Here is a 22,054-nt window from a genome sequence, read left to right on the forward strand (position 1 = left end):
TGGCTGAAAATGAGTTATAAGTTCGTGGCGACCTCCATCGGTAATGCTGGAATTCAATATGGTGTTGACCCACCTATAGCATTGATGACAGCTTCCACTCTAGCAGGCGTACGTTCAATCATGTGCTGGAAGGTTTGTTGGGGAATGGCAGCCCATTCTTCACGGAGTGCTGCACTGAGGAAAAGTAGCTATGTCGGTCGGTGAGGCCTGGCACGATGTCCGCGTTCCACAACATTCTAAAGGTGTTCTATACGATTCAGGTCAGGACTCGTGCAGGCCAGTCCATTACAAAGATGTTGAACAGTGGGAAGCAAGAAAATGGTTAAAACATCAATGTAGGCCTTTGCTGTGATAGTGCCACGCAAAACAACAAGAGGTGGAAGCCCCCACACTATAATACCAAAGCCTCCGAATTTTACTGTTGGCATTACACACGCTGGCAGATGACGTGCACCCAGGCATTCGCCATACCCACGCCCTACCATAGGATCGCCACATTCTGTACCGTCATTCGTCGCTCCACTAAACTTTTTCCACTGTTCAATCGTCCAATGTTTATGCTCCTTACACTATGCGAGGCGTCGTTTGGCATTTTCCGGCGTGATGTGTGGCTTATGAGCAGCTGCTCGACCATGAAACCCAAGTTTTCTCACCTCCAGCGAAACTGTCATTGTAATTGCAGTGTATCCTGATGCTGTCTGGAATTCCTGTGTGACGGTCTGGATGGATGTCTGCCTATTACACATTACGACCCTCTTCAACTGTCGGTCGTCTCTGTGAGTCAACTGACGAGGTCAGCCTGTACGCTTTTGTGTTGTACATGTCCCTTCATGTTTCCACTTCACTATCACACTGGGACCAGTGGAGCTAGGGATGTTTAGGGGTGTGGATATCTCGCGTGCAGACGTATGACACCCAGTCGCCTGATCATGTTCGAAGTCCGTGAGTTCAGCGGAGCGCCCCATTCTGCTCTGTCACGACGTCTAATAACTACCGAGGTCGCTGATATGGAGTACCTGGCAGTAGGTGGCAGCACAATGCATGTAATGTGAGAAATGTTTGTTTTTGGGGGCGTCCGGATACTTTTGATCACAAAGTGTATGTAAGGGTCCAATGCTGTTGAATACTCTCTGAAAAACCGAATTGTGAATCACGATCTCCCTCTTTTAGTGGTTACTTTTAGTAACAGTGATTTTCAGTTAAAAACTGAAGGTCCTGTCAATTATCATTTTAAGAGAATGCATTTTACCACATTTTCTTAATCTGCTTCGTCACCTTTGTTCTGACCGTTTATCAACTAGACGTAAGTTTCGTAAACTCAATAGTATCAGTTCAATACCAATGTAACTGCATTCAAGGGAGTGTGTAACTTTCGTAGAAAGTTTCTTTTCACGTCCACAGTTTCATTTAATATATGGATTTAATTTTCTAGTCGTTTTAAATAACCTAGTGACAGATTGTTTGGGTACTGAATGATGACTACTTTGTACTATTTGCTGATTATTTCTTGTCTACTATATAAACCAGTATCTATTAAAACGAATTCCGATCATTCTCATTCAATAATTTTATATACGAGAATCTCAGTGAACTTACGGGGTCGAACATTACCAACCGATGACGGTACACAACACTGAACACAGGCCGCATGCAACCCTTTAATACCGATGGATATTTAGTAAATGTTCTTTATTTGGAAAAATATCCATAGTTTGAAAAATATTGAAATACAGAGTTATAGTTTTTCTTTTCCTTTTCTACTGGAGAGTATCCTTCGGATGCGACAATTCACGATTACGACAGAGTCGTTCTCATTAGTTTCGGCGCTAAAAGATACAATATCGCAAACATTACAAAAAGATATGCTTCACCACCTGTAATGTGGGCGTATGGTGAAACCTAGAGTAGATGATTTCGAGAAGGAAACTGATCTCGATGTCAAAAGATGTGTTTTTAAAGCTACACCATCGACAGCCATCATTTTAATGGAGTTCTGACGTGCTCAATATGTACTCGTGCATCAAGACTGAAATGTACTTCCGCCACGTAAGAGACCATGAGTTGGAATATCAGTCATGTTTCCTCAAATACCGCCTTTTCAGTCGCCTTGGACGTAATTGGATGGATGGAGACTTAAATAAACATTCGCAGAAGAAATAATTTCTTAATTGGGTTTTGTGTGGTACGAGTCGTTTGATTCACTTTATTTTATAGCTGTATTGTCCTTTCCTATCGGCTCTTTTAAGTTTGTGGATGGAAGTGAGAGACTATATAAATTCAACAGCCAATAATCAGCATAATACAATGCAGTGCCTTGCAGTAGGTACGGTACGGGTGACAGTGAGATACGAATCCCAAACAGCCACGAGGAGATTTTCCTCTACGGAAAAAAGAAGTCAATGGTTACATATTGGAGCTCAGATGCTGAAGATCAGTCTGATGCGCAAATCGAGAGCGATATAAACTAAGATCTGATAATTTAGGTAATGGCTAAGAAGTTCTTTTCGCACAGTGTTCCTTGACGTTCCATGTATAAAAAATTTGTTAATTTTATAGCAATTCAATGATTTCAGTATCGCATACTCCATTGCATGTCTCATTACAATTCTATCACAACCTCAGATTACTTGCATATAGGCACAAGGAAAATGAAACTGAAGGGAATGCCTTTCACTTATTGCAAGCTACTCCAAATCTTTCCATAAAGCTACTGCTACGAAGAAATCAACTAAACGGTCAAACTGGTAAAAACATATAAATGTGAAGATATTAACCTGACAAGTACCGAATTGAGAAAAATCAAGTTTTACTTTACTGGAGTGTTTTGAAAGGAAAGACTGTCATAAGTAATTTTTAAGGACGTGTACTTTTCTGTCATCTACAGAGTATTCATTAAAATGGTTACTGTTACTGTAGTCAGAATAGATGAACGGAATCGCTAAGTCAGGGATAAAGGTAGCTGTTAAGCGGTATTCAGGTCTTACGAAACTCTCCTGCATGACAGGCGATTGGGGTGCCTTAGCGTGAGTCGACAAGATACTTGAACGTGACTACTGCGTTTCGATTGTCGTACTGGATTTTGCTGCCGATAAGTCGGGAGCAACCAAGTGGTGAAACTCACTGGCGACAAGTCGTTATCACCCTGGAATCTTCATACCATAACAAATTGCGACAAGGTTAGGACCTAACTCCCGTTCAGACTCATCTGTAGCCTTATTGTTAACTTATTTTCGCCGTGAGCTATCCCTGACATCATTGTCTTTCCAGGCTATAAAAATTAATGCAATAGTTCTGAGAGATTATATCTCCTTACCGGGGACAACCGATTGATCGCGATATTATGTGGATACGAGTCACAACGTGTTAATCGCTTGCCTTCAATCTTTAAGTCAGTGTACACCAGTCATTTGAATTAGATTATCTTTCACTTCCGTAGATATGCTTCATTGCGTTTGGATTTCTGCTTCGTTATTCAATGTTAAAGGCAAACCACGACATAAGGAAGTTAGTAAGGTGAACGAAGAAATAAAATGGTTAGGGCCTGGTAAGGTTTGCAATGCACATATTTAGTGAAACCTCTTATATCAATCATGATATCGTACCAATTACTCCTGAATGCTATATTACCGCTGGTAATTCCATAGACGACGATAGCTTCGGCTTCCGGAAATAGTGGGAAGGATTACATAACACACTTTCCCTTCGGTAAAGCAATACAGTCTGTGGAACCTTTCTGACCCAGCCAATTCCTTGCGCCTTCGACACTATTGTTTTGTAACCCGTCAAACAACGCTGCATTGCAGTTTCAACGTCAGATGGAGTACAACTGCAGGCGACAGTAAGCAGCTCATTTGGGCACTAGCTCAAAGTAACATATACAGAGAGGAATCTGCGGTTCCCCCTCCCAAACCTAAACCACTATCCCAGGCTCCGCTTGAATTTCCATTCGCGAACACATGACAGACGGGTTACTTGCTTAATAGTTCTGGTAGGCTACAGCAGTGGAGCTTTTGCAAAGATCTCTCTGACGTCAGAGGGTGGCGCGGAATGGAGGCAGAGGGGAGAGATATAGTCGCACTTGTGTAGGTCTCATCTGACAACAACACACGTCAGACGAGACAGGTAAGTTGTTCCCTTTGCGATAACATGACAGGCTGTTGAAAGCAGTCCGTCCTGGAAAATAAATAATCGAAAAATGTATCCTAGTAAAATTTTGTCTTTTCGTTTACTGTACTGCAGTGCGCTGCTCTGAATGTAATATCTGGTGTGTGCACTAACACAGAGGACATACTCCAAGCAATGACGAGCCAATATTCTTACTTAGACTTTGTGCTAAGAACTAGTCCTGTATAACAAATGTTGCAACATAGAATCGCAAGGGAATTATATTGCACAATAAAATAATCCCATAAGGAGTAATAAGCTGCTTACATATTGTTACTCAATTAATGTTACAGAGGACTTCCCTCTTCATTTCTGAGCATAGAGGGCTCCTTTTATACGACTCCTTTCATACGTAAATTTTCGATGTTGACATCTTTAGGACTTTCACTTTTATCAACAAAAACTATTCTACAGTTTGATCGACTTCTTTGACCACATTTAGGGATGCTAACCTTGGAACATGACAGACTAAGCCAAATTACCTAATATATTTGGTGTCTATAGAAGATAAAGCTTAGCTGGTTAATACGTTACAAAAAAAAAAAAAAAAAATAGAATAGTAACTGGTAACAGGCCTTATTTGAGTATAAGAACCTGAATTCTTAGTAACAGGCAAAGCTTACAGAGAATGTGAATATATGTCAACACTTGTTCATTGAAATATACAAAGAATGTCACTGAATATAAACACAAGAAAAAAATATAAAGATTCTAAAGGGTGGATGCCTGTAGAGGTAGTACAAGAAAGATGGTCTTGCCTAATGCGGCAAGGATTAAGGCAAATATACTTCATTTCAATGTATCTTTCCTTGTCCTTATCAGGGAAAGAAAAGAATTTCACCGCTGTGTCTTTGTGGTTTGATTCACATCCCGTACTCTTATGTATACCATTTCTTGCTGACATGAAGCGCCTCAGAGTCTTAAAAGGACCTCCAGAAAATACCGGTGGCGACAGCCAACTGTCAGTAGCGTCGAAACATAGTGGAACAACTGCATTTTTTATGCTATGAATTTTAGAGCCACAGCACCGGTCTTTGAAGGGGCCAGCTTGTGACAAAACCGGGACTACTTTCAGTGTCACGTGTTACTCTGTAACGACGTTTCAGGGGAAGTGTTGCTGGTGACGTCTACTACCTGCCATCTGCTACCTGAGAAGTTACTCTCTGCATCGCCGTCATCCGTATTCTGATGGAACTGTGCCGCGCACCCCTGCTCGCGTCTACGAGTCCTTACGGAGGTTTCCCGTCTGTATATCTATGTCTGTGGCATTAGCCCTTTCGGTACAACACAGGCCAACGTCTCGCAGAACTCGTTCTGAGGCATAGAAGTTGCCCTGCAGAGTACCTTAACTCTCGCGTTGCGTAGTCAGCCCGCAACGCATTCGTTGCTACTACATGCATACACGCTGCAGAAACGAGACATTTCTTGGCATATACAGTTGCCTTGGTGAAGTTCTGTTAAGGTGCATTTACACAGTGCACCTTACGCCTAATCGTTATGTCCCTGTGCTCTCTCCGCACGCAAGTGAAGTGCACGCCTCTTTCTCCACATGTCCGCAAGCGTGATTCCGTTCACACCTAGAGGGGAGCAAGTGCGCTACACCAGTGATGAAGTTACAGATATGGGTTAAATGCGCAGTGTGGCTGGTAAGTGGACATTTCATCAGAGCTAGTCAGGTTGACTGGCGACGTGCAACAGGCAAGACTCGAGCATCAACGTGCTTTCTAAACGCAGGCTGAGGAAGACATAATATTATTTACTTCGCCGAATAGACCACTTGCTCGATTCTTAACATTTATAACGAAAAAGTCAGGAATAATCAAGTACCTATATTCTAATTATCTCGACAAACGTGAAATTATAATAACGAAAAACACGAGAAAATTCTACATTACATTACATTACAAAAAAAAAAAGAAAAAAAATACCCTCGCAAATCACATAATCGTAAAGTCTTTTAGTTTATATCACGAATAAACATTTTTTTCTTCACTTGGACGGCTCTTAGACTAAAACAACACAAAGTATCTCAAACGTCTGGACATTTTCTGTCGCTTTGATGAATTCGATTCGCCGTCTAAGCCGGATTGGTTGGGAATTGAAATTTGTGAAGCACTAGCAGGGAAGAGTGTCCACAGTATATAGATCTGTAACATACCGGGATTCGTTGGCGGCTAATGAAGAAATAACAGACATCAGACGTCGCGTTTCCGATTCCATTCATGTTCGTAATTCTTAAAATAAAAATAAAAATGTAACTGTGTAGAACGCGTACGGTATAAAACATTAAAATGTGATGTCCAGTTCTGCTATTTTCAGATCATTCACGGCAAAATATATGTTAGCATATAGCGCGTTCAAAACCTTCCATCGTCTTTATATCTGGGAGCATATGCGTATGAGTAACACTCCCAGCTATATAGACATATTGACGATGCACGGTTGTCACTACGCTAAACGCTGAAATTTATTTTATCATGAGTGATCTGAAGATGGTTGCGTAGACAACTGAAGCTAGTCACCACACTTCAATGTTTTAAACTGTACGCGACCTAGACAGTTAAAAAAAATTTTTTTTTTAGTTTTAAGGAATCTGTATTCGATCGTTTTCTCCAACAATGCCATATATGGCTAGGGTGTGTATACCTTTTCCATTGCACCGAACTGCCATTCCACTCAACCGCGCCTCCTATTGCCGACTTGGGAGGCGTTAGAAGTGCTTCATGCGCTCTGCTGGCGACCTCTGACACGACTCGCAACAGCAACATGACGTCGCTCCAGCAGTGCGAAGTTAAAATGTGCCATAATACACGGCACGGCGCCGGCCTGGGTGCCCGAGCGGTTCTAGGCACTACAGTCTGGAACCGAGTGACCGCTACGGTCGCAGGTTCGAATCCTGCCTCGGGCATGGATGTGAGTGATGTCCTTAGGTTAGTTAGGTTTAATTAGTTCTAAGTTCTAGGCGACTGATGACGTCAGAAGTTAAGTCCCATAGTGCTCAGAGCCATTTGAACCATTTTGAACCACGGCACGGCACACCAAAATAGGACATTGAAATTCAACTGAAGAATTCATTCAGATTTCAACAAGAACTATGTAACAGATGGCGTCCCCTGGTATATCTGAACATGAATCTATGAAGATTAAATTTTGAAGTTTTACGATATTATCATGGAATAGAATATGGCTGCAACAGCTCCAGAAAGCCCAGAAAAAGTATAATATCGCAGTTATATAGGTAGGTGCAGGGAGGTGCTTCTCCAGTCCTCGATAACTGCAATAAGGAAACAAATTATCGACAGCTGAGGAAATTAAGTGGAGATTCTCACATCTGGCATTCGTACCACGGATACAGCGAACGACAGTGTGAAAAGTGAGCTTGTTCCATTGAATTTTAATCTTTAGTGCAACATTTTAATTTCTTGTCCTCTTAGATATTTACAGAGTGCAGTTCAGATATTCACATCATTCTGCAGTTTATCCTCCATAACTAGAAATTTCGCCTTAGGACCAATGGGTTGTTCATGACATTTGAGGACCTGGAGAACTGAGAATGACAGTCGGCCCACAGTCACCTTCTTCAGTAGCCATGCATAAACGTACACACCATAAAATTTGAGCTATTTGGAAGTACATGGTAGAACAAGGAAAGAAATATTTTATAACTTTTTTCTCTTTTTCTGTCTCGAAACTTCGCGCAGATTCATCAAATAGTTTCTAGATCTACATCAATGATAAAGAGCTTTAACACAAGAAGCAGAAAACTTCATATGGGTGTATGCCCCATCCTGAATAGCTTGTCAGATACAATAAACTTAATGTGTATTAGTTTTGGACTAGTTGTGTACTTGTAATTACTTACTAACCCAACCTCTCTGACATTTTATTCTAACGTAGCCTATATTGCTTTCAGCCTCTTTGCAATGGCTAGTTTTCTGCATTAGAAATAGGAGTGGACTCAAAATTGAACCTTGTGGGTTTTCCTTTGTGATTTCTCCTGTGTCACTAAAATTTCCTACCTTCTCATCAATGCTTCAGTTACACTCCTGGAAATGGAAAAAAACACATTGACACCGGTGTGTCAGACCCACCATACTTGCTCCGGACACTGCGAGAAGGCTGTACAAACAATGATCACACGCACGGCACAGCGGACACATCAGGAACCGCGGTGTTGGCAGTCGAATGGCGCTAGCTGCGCAGCATTTGTGCACCACCGCCGTCAGTGTCAGCCAGTTTGCCGTGGCATACGGAGCTCCATCGCAGTCTTTAACACTGGTACCATGCCGCGACAGCGTGGACGTGAACCGTATGTGCAGTTGACGGACTTTGAGCGAGGGCGTATAGTGGGCATGCGGGAGGCCGGGTGGACGTACCGCCGAATTGCTCAACACGTGGGGCGTGAGGTCTCCACAGTACATCGATGTTGTCGCCAGTGGTCGGCGGAAGGTGCACGTGCCCGTCGACCTGGGACCGGACCGCAGCGACGCACGGATGAACGCCAAGACCGTAGGATCCTATGCAGTGCCGTAGGGGACCGCACCGTCACTTCCCAGCAAATTAGGGACACTGTTGCTCCTGGGGTATCGGCGAGGACCATTCGCAACCGTCTCCATGAAGCTGGGCTACGGTCCCGCACACCGTTAGGCCGACTTCCGCTCACGCCCCAACATCGTGCAGCCCGCCTCCAGTGGTGTCGCGACAGGCGTGAATGGAGGGACGAATGGAGACGTGTCGTCTTCAGCGATGAGAGTCGCTTCTGGCTTGGTGCCAATGATGGTCGTATGCGTGTTTGGCGCCGTGCAGGTGAGCGCCACAATCAGGACTGCATACGACCGAGGCACACAGGGCCAACACCCGGCATCATGGTGTGGGGAGCGATCTCCTACACTGGCCGTACACCACTGGTGATCGTCGAGGGGACACTGAATAGTGCACGGTACATCCAAACCGTCATCGAACCCATCGTTCTACCATTCCTAGACCGGCAAGGGAACTTGCTGTTCCAACAGGACAATGCACGTCCGCATGTATCCCGTGCCACCCAACGTGCTCTAGAAGGTGTAAGTCAACTACCCTGGCCAGCAAGATCTGCGGATCTGTCCCCCATTGAGCATGTTTGGGACTGGATGAAGCGTCGTCTCACGCGGTCTGCACGTCCAGCACGAACGCTGGTCCAACTGAGGCGCCAGGTGGAAATGGCATGGCAAGCCGTTCCACAGGACTACATCCAGCATCTCTACGATCGTCTCCATGGGAGAATAGCAGCCTGCATTGCTGCGAAAGGTGGATATACACTGTACTAGTGCCGACATTGTGCATGCTCTGTTGCCTGTGTCTATGTGCCTGTGGTTCTGTCAGTGTGATCATGTGATGTATCTGACCCCAGGAATGTGTCAATAAAGTTTCCCCTTCCTGGGACAATGAATTCACGGTGTTATTATTTCAATTTCCAGGAGTGCATTTAACACAACGTTTGGGTTCTGTTTGTTAAGTATGATTCAAACCAGTTGTGTGTACAGCCATCAGTTCCAAAAATAACAATGTAAATTATATGTGTTCTACTTCGGAAACCATTTGTAATAGGTCATATACTCCAATTGGAAAATTTCCCGTCAAATGACCCTACCTATTCTATCTCTGAGTATTGACCATTCCTTCTGGGACATCCTGTATAAAGAGCAGAACAGAATTCAACGTTTTGTTCTAAAAGCTGTAGCTGTTACATTAGAGATTATAAAATCTGGACTATGCCAAACGACTAAATAGTATACAGATACATAAATTTTCAGTTTTGGCCATTTGTTCATTACAGCACACATTCAGCATACCTAAACGGGTTGCATCTTCATGTCATCCCATCTTAAGTGATTTCATCTCCACAGATCGACTAATTTCATTTTACCATGTACAATCCATGACCTCTATATACTTCTTGTGGCAGGGTAAGCCACATTCCTACATCGACTCCTTCTAACTGGTACTGTTTCCATATCATCTATGTTAGAACCCCTCGCTGTACTGTTTGGAAATCGTAGGTGTAAACATCAGTTGCTGTATGTATTCGAGTGAGACGTGGAGAAGTACTTTCATAGCATAACGGCAGAGGTACCAGCCCCTGTAAAGCAGAAACTTCCATTTCGAATTCTGATCTGGAACAAATTTTCAATTAAGTGTCTGCCGGACCGTATGATGAGACTTTGCCCGGCGGCAGCTACCAGACACGTTTGATAGTGGGACTTCTGTCCAGTTTTGAACTTTGCAATAGGGTTGCCTACACGCGAAGGCATGAGCAGTGATGTTGAACATATGACTTCCTTAAACCTTACCCCTCCCTCTGCCCTTCCCCTTTCTCCTCTCTGTCTCCCCTTTAGACGTCTGATGTCAAATGCTATTTTTTTATCTTATTTGTAACTTTTTTGAAAGACATCATCTTTCCGCCAGTGACTGTTATAAGTTTTTATTACACTATAGCAATTTCGGCCTTAGGCCATTATCGAGTGCTGATATTATGGCTTTTTTATGACTGTGAATCCCAGCTACAACAAGTTTATTTGTAACTAATTAAGCATGGAAATAGCATTAGCAGACTCACTTCATTGTTGACAATCATGTTTTAGGCACCAATTTCACTAAAATGTGTGTATGTTGAAATGACATTTCGATACTTGATGAAAAAATTGCACTTCTTGCGTTGCAGATGTTTTTTTATGAACATTTTAGTGTTGGATAGAACACTGCAACACTTTACAAGCATCACAGATTTAGAAAATTATTAACTTGAGGTTTTCATGTGTCTTTTATCAAGTATAACTGTTGGATCAAACACTAAACGTTTTACCAGTGCAGTCATCTTTTGACGAAGGCAAGCAATAGGTGATCAAACAACTAGCTGATTTTATTTCACGTTTTAGATGTTTTTGCAACAGTATTTACTCATGTTTGACATCTACATATTACTAAATAGTTAATTAAATTAGAAACCAACGTTTGCTTATAGAGAGTAAGTTTCATACTTATTCTAAAACTCCGTAGCAAATGATACATAGGTTTCAATGAAATTTATTGATGTGACCGGTAGGCCAGTCTGTAAATGAGATTTTGAAGTCAGTAGTGTAAACATAACTGACAATGTTTTCGTCATTTTATGCATTTCAGACATATTTTTAAGTGTCTGATGTAGTTTCTGATTAATAATGTAGGTAGTCTGATTACTTTTCAGTTCTATCTAGATGAGAGAGACATTGTTATTGTCTGTTCCTTGGCTGTTAGTGATGGATAAAATTTTAAGCTCCGATAGGCGTGGAAGAGAGGTAGGTGGTTTGTGTGTGTGTGTGTGTGATTTTTAAGTGTCTGATGTAGTTTCTGATTAATAATGTAGGTAGTCTGATTACTTTTCAGTTCTATCTAGATGAGAGAGACATTGTTATTGTCTGTTCCATGGCTGTTAGTGATGGATAAAATTTTAAGCTCCGATAGGCGTGGAAGAGAGGTAGGTGGTTTATTTGTGTGTGTGTGTGTGTGTGTGCGTGCGTGCGTGTATGTGCGTGTGCGTGTGCGCACGCCATATTTTTCACCTTGTGTATTTAATTTTGACACTAGCATAACTGGGCTAATTCCACCATCTTGAGATTTTACTGGTTGCTTCTGAATGGAAGGGCTAGGACGTGGTGGTTGTGATTCTTTTCTTGAATAGACATTACACTTCATCTCATAAAAAACCTCTCATTAAATGGAAACAGTACTCATTATTCTCATCCAGTCAATGTAAAAAAATATAGTTTTAAGCAGTTAAATGGACAGACCTCCACCAGTCCCTCAGCAATTACTAAATAAAAATAAAATAGTTTATGGAAAAGGTGCCATGATGAAACCATATACCTAAAACTACTAATTAATGAACCTCTTAAGTCCTCTAATATCCATGCATGGGACTGTACTGCTGTGACGAACGGCATTAAGCCAAATACAAAAAATAATACTGAACCTCCTGTCAGAAAATTATTTAGAACGACTAGTTAGGAGCCAACTCGAACTGCAAATGGTTGCAAAATCGTACATGACCTCTTACCAACAAATAATCCCGACCAAATAAGGAACATCGTTACAGATACAGAATCAGTGACCACAAGGTTGTTTCAGCTAGACTGAATATGGTAACGTCCAAACCCACCAAATATAAACGCAGATAAAAATTCCTTTCCTAAGAGACAGCCTCCACTCCCTCCAATCTGACTAAGTACGTGTAGACAAGATTTTGCTTAGATTCAAATAAAAAGTATCTGTTGCAACTGAGAGATATACATAACAAAGAAATTAATATGAGATGGTACTCATCCCCAACGGGACGCAAAAAATCAGAAGCAATGAAAAAAGCACGCTACATTTAAAAGAACGCAAAATCCCCAAGATTGGTGAAGTTTGACAGAAGCTCAAAATTTATCGCCAAGTTCATTGCAAGATGCTTTTAATAGTTTCCACAACGAAACTCTGTTTCGAAATCTGGCGGGAAACCCAAAGAGATTCTGGTCGTATATAAAAAGTTCACCAGTAACAAGATGCAATAGCTGTATACTTAGCAATCAAATGCGACCGCTCACTCGTAGAAACATCCATACCCAAAGCCTGGAAAGTTCCACAAGTCACACCAGTATCCAAGAAAGAAAATAGGAGTAATCCGTTGAATTAGAGACCAATCATTCTAGTCCTGCAGTACGATTTTGGAGCATATACTGTACTCAAACATTATGACTCACCTGGAAGAAAACGATTTATTTGCAGATAGTCAACAGGGAACCAAAAAATATCATTCTTGTGAAACACAACTAGATCTTTATTCTTACGAAGTAATGATTGCTATCGTCAGAGGACGTCCAATTGAGCCCATATTTTTTAGATTTCTAGAAGAGTTTCGACCACATTCCTCACAAGCAGCTTCTAATTAAATTGCGTGCCTACGAAATATCGTCTCAGTTTCTAGAATGAAATTTTCGCTCTACAGCGGAGTGTGCGCTGGTATGATACTTCCTGGCAGATTAAAACTGTGTGCCGGAGCGAGACTCGAACTCGAGACCTTTGCCTTCCGCGGGCAAGTGCTCTACCAACTTGGGTAGCTCAGTTGGTAGAGCACTTGTCCGCGAAAGGCAAAGGTCCCGAGGTCGAGTCTCGGTCCAGCACACAGTTTTAATCTGCCAGAAGTACCATCGTCTCAGTTGTTAGACTCGATTCGTTATTTCCTGTCTTGCACGTTAGTACCCCATGACAATTGTTCTTCTCACATTTCACAGTAATAAAAATCCCAGTACTACACACAGTAACTTCAAAAAAATGAAACTGCTATAGCCTCGGTTCTTCGGCCTAAGATCAATACCACTCAGCCGCGAAAGGTGTGGTAGGAATTCATATTTCCCCCAACAATTTTATACAAAACATTAAAGATAGTGTCAGGACGTAACAATACTTACTGAGGCCATTCTCAAAATACAAGACTTCTGAAAATTCTTTTAATTTGTCTGTTCATTACAACAAGATGATCTGCCCACAAAGCATTTAATATGAGCAGGCCGCTAATACATGGATACAACTTTACCTACGATCTTTACAAAGTAAAATCGCCAAACAGCCGTACGTATTTGAGAGGTAATTTTATTTTATTTTGACAACCAGTTTCAGCATTTCAATATACCACGTTCAGGCCCCATATGCACTTCATGCATAGACATTCAGATGTATCCATACTGGCATACTAGAGCCATCGGTGTCTGGATACTGTGAATCCGGTATTTGAGTGCTTCATTCGAGAACCGGACAAGACTTGACAAGTCTTCGAAGGAATCACTCGAGTAATTCACGGTATCCAGACTTGTCAAGTCTTGTAAGGTCTTTGATGGAAGCTCTCGAACAACGAATGCACAAATCCAGACACTAATGGGTCTAGTATGGCTATGTGGATACATCTGAACGTCTATACATGAAGTGCATATAGGGCCTGAAGATGGCATACTGAAATGCCGAAATTAGTTAATTAGTTGCAAAAAAAAAAAAATACTTTTCACATAGGTACTGCTGTTGGGTGATCTCCTTGATAAATATTTTGATGAGCCGCTGTCCAGGAGGGTCCACAGTGGATTAACATAGATTCCTATGACCTTGCTGCCACTGTGGCTCACCACGCCGAAATTTTATACCCAAACTTGGTCCCCTGGTTTTACTGAGGTCGGCTGTCTCCCAGCTCCATCGTTTCATGAAAAGCGTATAGGTCATTCCGGACGTGCTTCCAATTAGCACAGAACTGTCAGGTGACCTCCTTGTCTGGGAGCAGATAATGTAGCGACAGTAAACTGGTAAGTACGGAGTTGGGTTTAAAGGCTAACAGAACACTAGGAGGTGTCTATTGCCCTTTGTATGCTGTGGTATTGAAGGAATGCTCCAACCATCAAGAAGAACTATCTCATCTGAAGGGTTTACAATGATGGAACGCAATCAAGGCGCAGCAGTGCTGTCAGCCACCCCTGTTTCAAAACAGAAGTGGTGAAAGACAGTACATTTAGACGTCGTTGCATTATTGCAAATTAAAGCGCGACATGGAACAACGTGGAAATTACCCTTTGTAAACACTTCATTGACACTTAAGACGTAGCATTGAGAATAATGAGCAACCAGCAAAAGCGTGTAAGTTCATTTAAGCACACAAAGAGGTATCGGTCCCCCTCCCCCCCCCCCCCCCCCCCATAGAGCGTGGAATATCGACATATAATTTCTGCCAAAGCTCATCAACCTTATCAAAGACAGAACCTCTTGTCGCGTATTTAATACCGGTTTGCTGATGCCTAACACAAATTACTAATCTGTTTATCCATTCACTTAAAAATTAATTTCTTTCTAATATTTTCTGGATTTTGAAAAAGCCCAAATCAGTGCTCACTGGTGTTTCATGATACTACCTGAACATTTTTTTTAAATCACCTCGATTTCTGTGGCCTGGACGACACAATAAGTTTCCTCTCAAATAATATGCCCTAGCGGCCTCCCTCTTCCTTACCCTTTTCTTAATGGGACTCACCTTAAGGGCTATATCATGCTGTACCACACTATCTTTAAAGAGCAGTGGAAACCCGCTAGGAATAACAAAACTTTATTTCATCATGAGCTCCCCCCGCCCCTCATGCCAGGTAGCCTTCATGAAGGTATTCGTACGGCTCCTTGTTAAACATGCACTTTCCCGAGACCATCTAATACAAAAAACCGCTCAGTACCCTATACAAAGCCCCAGCTAACCGTGTAGCCACTACTCTAACTACCACGACGTTTTCAGTGCCACGAATGTGCCTAACTCTAAACTGAAATGCTGAAATTCGTATTGCCCACCAAGCAACTCTCCGCATAAGCCACAGTTTTGCTAACACCCAACTTAGTGCCTGGTTGTCGGTTTCTAAGAGAAATAATTGGTGTTCCATACATATACACATCAAAAAAGTTTTGCAACACCCCAGTTCCCAGAACTCCTGAAGATAGATTTTCCCTGTGGATATTGTATCACAGACACAGCCCATTTGACTGGTCAGAGATGTCACTAACGCCCCCAAAGATGTAAACAACCATGCATGAGCGGAGCCTATTAGACGGAGGGGATCCGACAGCTGATCTGTTCCAGTCATTTCACCAGGGTAGGAGGCACATGGCTCGTGTTGTCTGTGATTCAACCATGTCTAGACGGTCAGTACCGCGGTTCGATCGCTTCCGCATTGTTAGTTTGTGCCAGGAAGGGCTCTGAACAAGGGAAGTATCCAGGCGTCTCGGAGCGAACCAAAGCAATGTTGTTTGGACATGGAGGAGATACAGAGAGACAGGAACTGTCGATGACATGCCTCGCTCAGGCCGCCCAAGGACTACTAATGCAGTGGATGACCGATACCTACGGATTATGGCTCGGAGAAACACTGACAGCAACGCCACCATGTTAAATAATACTTTTAGTGCAGCCACAGCACTTCGTGTTACGACTCAAACTGCGCGCATTAGGCTGCATGATGTGCAACTTCACTCCAGACGTCCATGGCGAAGTCCATCTTTGCCACCACGACACCATACAGCGTGGCACATATGGGCCCAACAACATGCCGAATGGACCGCTCAGCATTGGCATCACGTTCTCTTCACCGATGGCCTAGTAGATAGTGTCGGAAGTTCCATGCGGCTTTTCGCGGATGATGCTGTAGTATACAGAGAAGTTGCAGCATTAGAAAATTGATCTGCAGTGGATAGGCACTTGGTGCAGGGAGTGGCAACTGACCCTTAACATAGCCAAATGTAATGTATTGCGAATGCATAGAAAGAAGGATCCTTTATTGTATGATTATATGATAGCGGAACAAACACTGGCAGCAGTTACTTCTGTAAAATATCTGGGAGTATGCGTGCGGAACGATTTGAAGTGGAATGATCATATAAAATTAATTGTTAGTAAGGGGGGTACCAGGTTGAGATTCATTGGAAGAGTCCTTAGAAAATGTAGCCCATCAACAAAGGAGGTGGCTTACAAAACACTCGTTCGACCTATACTTGAGTATCGCTCATCAGTGTGGGATCCCTACCAGATCGGGTTGACGGAGGAGATAGAGAAGATCCAAAGAAGAGCGGCGCGTTTCGTCACAGGGTTATTTGGTAACCGTGATAGCGTTACGGAGATGTTTAACAAACTCAAGTGGCAGACTCTGCAAGAGAGGCGCTCTGCATCGCGGTGTAGCTTGCTCGCCAGGTTTCGAGAGGGTGCGTTTCTGGATGAGGTATCGAATATATTGCTTCCCCCTACTTATACCTCCCGAGGAGATCACGAATGTAAAATTAGAGAGATTAGAGCGCGCACGGAGGCTTTCAGACAGTCGTTCATCCCGCGAACCATACGCGACTGGAACAGGAAAGGGAGGTAATGACAGTGGCACGTAAAGTGCCCTCCGCCACACACCGTTGGGTGGCTTGCGGAGTATAAATGCAGATGTAGATGTAGAGTGTCGCATATTGTTGCAACCAGACAACCGTCGGAGGGGTGTTTGGAGGCAGCCCGGTCAGGCTGAACGCCTCAGACACACTGTCCAGCGAGTACAGTAGTGTCGAGGTTCCCTGCTGTTTTGGGGCGGCATTATGTAGGGCCCACGTACGCCGCAGGTAATCATGGAAGGCACCGTAACGGCTGTACGATACTTGAATGTCATCCTCCGACCGATAAGGCAACCATATTGGCGAGGTATTAATCTTCATGGAAGACAATTCGCGTCCCCATCGTGCACGTCTTCTGAATGACTTCCTTCAGGATAACGACATAGCTCGACTAGAGTGGCCAGCATGTTCTCCAGACATGGACCCTATCAAACATCTCTGGGATGGATTGAAAAGGGCTATTTATGGACGATGTGACCCTCCAAACACTTCGAGGGATCTATGCTGAATCGCCATTGATGAGTGGGGAAATCTGGACCAACTGTGCCTTCATAAACTTGTGGATAGTATGCCAAGACGAATACAGGCACGCATCAGTGCAAGAGGCCGTGCTACTGGGTGTTACAGGAATCTGGACCACCACATCTGGAAGTTTCTCTTTATGGTGGTGCAACATGCAATGCGTGATTTTCATGAGCAATAAAAAGGGCGGAAATGATGTTTATGTTTATCTCTGTTCCAATTTTCTGTACGGGTTCCGGAAATCTCGGAACCGAGGTGATGCAAAACTTTTTTTTATGTGTGTAGTTTAAATTTCTCGAGTCTGAACAAAATCGCCAGCGTATCCATCTTGTATGCGGAATATTTAGTTTCACAGGCCGTCTTCCAACCACCCATTCCTGCAAATAGACAGCAGTGACTCTTGAGTTTAAGGCATGAGTTTGAATAATAAATTCCTTGGTAAAGTCAACCATAGCCAATACGAGAGCGCTCGTTGGGGTTCACTTTAGAGCTTCAAAGGAGTCTTGTTGAGATGGACCCTACCCAAATTTCTTTTCTTTCTACCGAAGATCATTTAAAGAAGCTCCTAACTGTGCATAATTAAAAATACATTTATCGAAGTAATTTAACATCCATATACACGAGAAACTGCCTTTATATTTTTCAGCAATGTTCAATAGTAAATAGCCTTCGTCCAGCTCTGATCTGTTCCAATACCATGAACAGAAAGAGTACGTCCTAAGAACGAAATTTCAGGTTAGTGAATGTAATTCTGTGTTTTTATCCATAAACCTGTACCTGCGCGCCCATTGAAGCATCTCCGTAATGTGACTTCAGGAAGGTCTTACTGAAGATAGGCCAGATCTTCAAGACAACCCCAGAAAGACTCGAATTTAAGGTCATAAGTAATCTGTCCTGCATACTGGGCAGTATAGCTGTCTCTGTAGACAACCCAAATGGCACTGTATTTTATTGATACGGTGACCAATCTCTTGTAAAGGTTATGACTGGCTTGGACACCTCAGCTACTAAGCTTGACTTAGATTGCTGGCGGTAAAGAACTTTGCCCTTTGGAACCGTCAGAATCACGAGTGTAAATCAGGAAGGGTTTTACACTGTTGTCCAAAATTAAAGCAATAAATGGAAAATTTTCAAGATTGTGTTTATTTTGCCACAAAGCAGTATAAACAGGTGGTAATAAAGCAGAAACAATGTAGAGAATACAGAACGTCAACAACTGCAACGTGGATAGCAGTAGATAAAAATATCCTACGTTTTTTCCAGCTAAACGGATTGGCACACGCATTCTGACAACAGGTTAATGTGCTCAGTACAGCAATACAGACGTGATAACGACGGGCCATGCTGTGAACGATATCCTAAATTTCATGTTGAGGCAATAACGCCCTTTCCTACCGCACAGCTGCTAGCAAGTCTTGGAGATGGTTGATGGAAGCTGGCGTAATGCAACCCGTCTCCACGGGTATCCCAGACATGCTCTATGGGATTCAGATCGGGAGAGCTAGCAGGCCGCACCATGGGTGCAATATCTTCCGTTTCCAAGAGAACATCAATCACCCGTGTTCTATGAGTTCGTCACGATACCTGATATCAGTTAAACCCTGCCAATTCATCTGTACAATTTCGTGAAGAGGTGTTCGTGTGGTTAACATAATCCCTGCAACACCATTAGAGATCCTTCTCGGTATCGGTCTCTTTCCACAGTGTTTGGCTCTCTAAGAGTTCCACTTTCCTCCAGATGCGAATCTGTCAAGAATCACCCTCTAGACCAAATTAGGACTCACCTGTGGAAAGAACTTTCGTCCACTGTTCGACCACCCAGGTGGCATATGTTCCCTTCTGTGAAGAGGCGTCAGAGGTACACAAACAGCAGGTCTCCAACATTAAGGGCCACTCTGCCGAAGCCTTCTCTATACCGTTTGCCCCGATACAACACGTCCAGTGGATGCTGCGAGGTCAGATGCCAGTTGCTGTGCAGTATTGAGGTGGTACCGTAAAGCCCATACAGCCAAATAAAGGTCCTGTCTTTCTGATGTCGCAAATGTCCTGGTCTTCGGGATAAAATTTCAATCTCTACAAACTGTCGCCACATCGGAGAAACAACAGTACGATGAACATTAATCCATCGGGCCACATCAGTTTGCAACTGTCCTGCTTTCATTCTTTCTATGGCCCTCCACCGCAGAGGGTCTAGTAGGCGTCTTCTCTATGCCTTACTGCCATACTGCACCGTCTGTCACTGCACACATGAGGGACTGCCCGGGAAGCACTACTCCGTTTGATAGATGCCCTGATGTCATTGTTAGCCTGGTTGCCCATTGATCGATATGCCACCTTCTACATTTATACTCCACGAGCCACCCAACGGTGTGTGGTGGAGGGTACTTTATGTGCCACTGTCATTACCTCTCTTTCCTGTTCCAGTCGCATATGATTCGCGGGCAGAACGACTGCCAGAAAGCTTCCGTGGGCGCTTGAATCTCTCTAATTTTACATTCGTGATCTCCTCGGGAGGTATAAGTAGGGGGAAGCAATATATTCGATACCTCATCCAGAAACACACCCTCTCGAACCCTCGACAGCAAGCTACACCGCCATGCAGAGCGCCTCTCTTGCAGAGTCTGCCACTTGAGTTTGCTAAACATCTCCAGAACACAATCATTCTTACCAAATAACCCTGTGACGAAACGCGCCGCTCTTCTTTGGATCTTCTCTATCTCCTCTGTCAACCCGACCTGGTACGGATCCCACACTGATGAGCAATACTGAAGTATAGGTCGAACGAGTATTTTGTAAGCCACCTCCTTTGTTGATGGACTACATTTTCCAAATGAATCTCAACCTGGCACACGCCTTACAAACAATTAATTTTATATGATAATTCCACTTCAGATCGTTCCGTACGCATACCCCCAGATATTTTACAGAAGTAACTGCTACCAGCGTTTGTTCCGCTATCATATAATCATACAATAAAGGATCCTTCTTTCTATGTGTTCGCAATACATTAAATTTGTCTATGTTAAAAGTCATAACACGATCGTACGGATTGTCTGTTGACAGTTTGTAAGATTACATTGTGAATTATACACATAACGGGGAAATAGCTTTTTGTTACTTTAATTTGGGACACCAGTCAAGAGTGAAGAACTACCTTATACATGATACAATAGTAAACAACCTGCTTCATCTCGCCTTTTGGCTTAGATGCCACAAATATAAGGGAAGGGTATGGAGATTTGGATGTTCTAATGACTCCCTCATGTAACATCTCGCATGGCACATAGTCACCTACAGCTGTTTCATTCTAGGTCATAACAATCTGTTGGGGGAATGCGTTGTGGGAATATCGTTCATTAATTAATTTTATACTCTGCTACTTTAGCCTCATCTAATTTGTGAGTAAGTACATCCATAAATTCTTCACACTAATTCACAGTTTCTTTACTTTGTACAACTGGTAAATGTCTGAGGTCGTAAGTCGGAACATCGGTATCGAATGAACTGTTAACATGACTCTGTCATCTAAATCTACATCTACGTGATTACTCTACAGTTCAAAATGAAGTGGCTGGCAGAGGGTTCAATGAACCACCTTCAAACTGTCTCTACCGTTCCACTCTCGAACGGCGTGCGGGAAAAACGAGCACTTAAATTTTTCATTGCGAGCCCTTATTTCTCTTATTTTATCGTGATTATCATTTCTTCCTATGTAGGTGGGGGCCAACAGAATGTTTTCGCAATCGTAGGAGAAAACTACGGATTGAAATTTCATGAGAAGATCCCGTCGCAACGAAAACATTCCGACATGCTTACGAAACTGAAAAACCTTTTAGTGTGCAGACTCAAAATAAAAGTTTCTCTGACTCCACTGAGGAACTATCTCAGCCTTACAGATGAAGTCAGAACCGACATAGACAAATTACATGTCATCTTAATTGGGAATTTCCATGTTCAGTCACCAGTTTGGATCTTAACTTTAATGTTCCAAAATCCAAATTTTCCGCAGAATGTGCCAGCTTACATGATTGAACCCTATCTGACAATCCCAGGAGTTCATTCCTCATGACAAGTGGAAACCAATTCCTCACTGAGAAATGAAACATATCTCTCAGTAACGTAACACCAAAATGATTTTCGCCATTTACAATGGAACATACCAAGTGGACTCGATCATTAGTGATAGTAATAACCCTTCTGCAAAGGGGCTTTCATGATAAGCAGGCGCTTAAGTTTCCCAGCCTTCCACAATTCCTTGCTGCGTGACCACCCCTTCACACTTCAAAACAGTTCATTGTTAACCAACGCAAACGCCAGCCCACGTTACTAGTTTCAGATATCTAGGACTAAAACCCTACTGACGTTTCTGATCAGCAAGCCTTATGGCTTGAACACCAATGCCCTAGTCGACAGAAGGTTTATGGCCAATCAT

This window comes from Schistocerca americana, chromosome 1 (assembly GCF_021461395.2).
Source record: "Schistocerca americana isolate TAMUIC-IGC-003095 chromosome 1, iqSchAmer2.1, whole genome shotgun sequence".
Taxonomy (NCBI): Eukaryota; Metazoa; Arthropoda; class Insecta; order Orthoptera; family Acrididae; genus Schistocerca; species Schistocerca americana.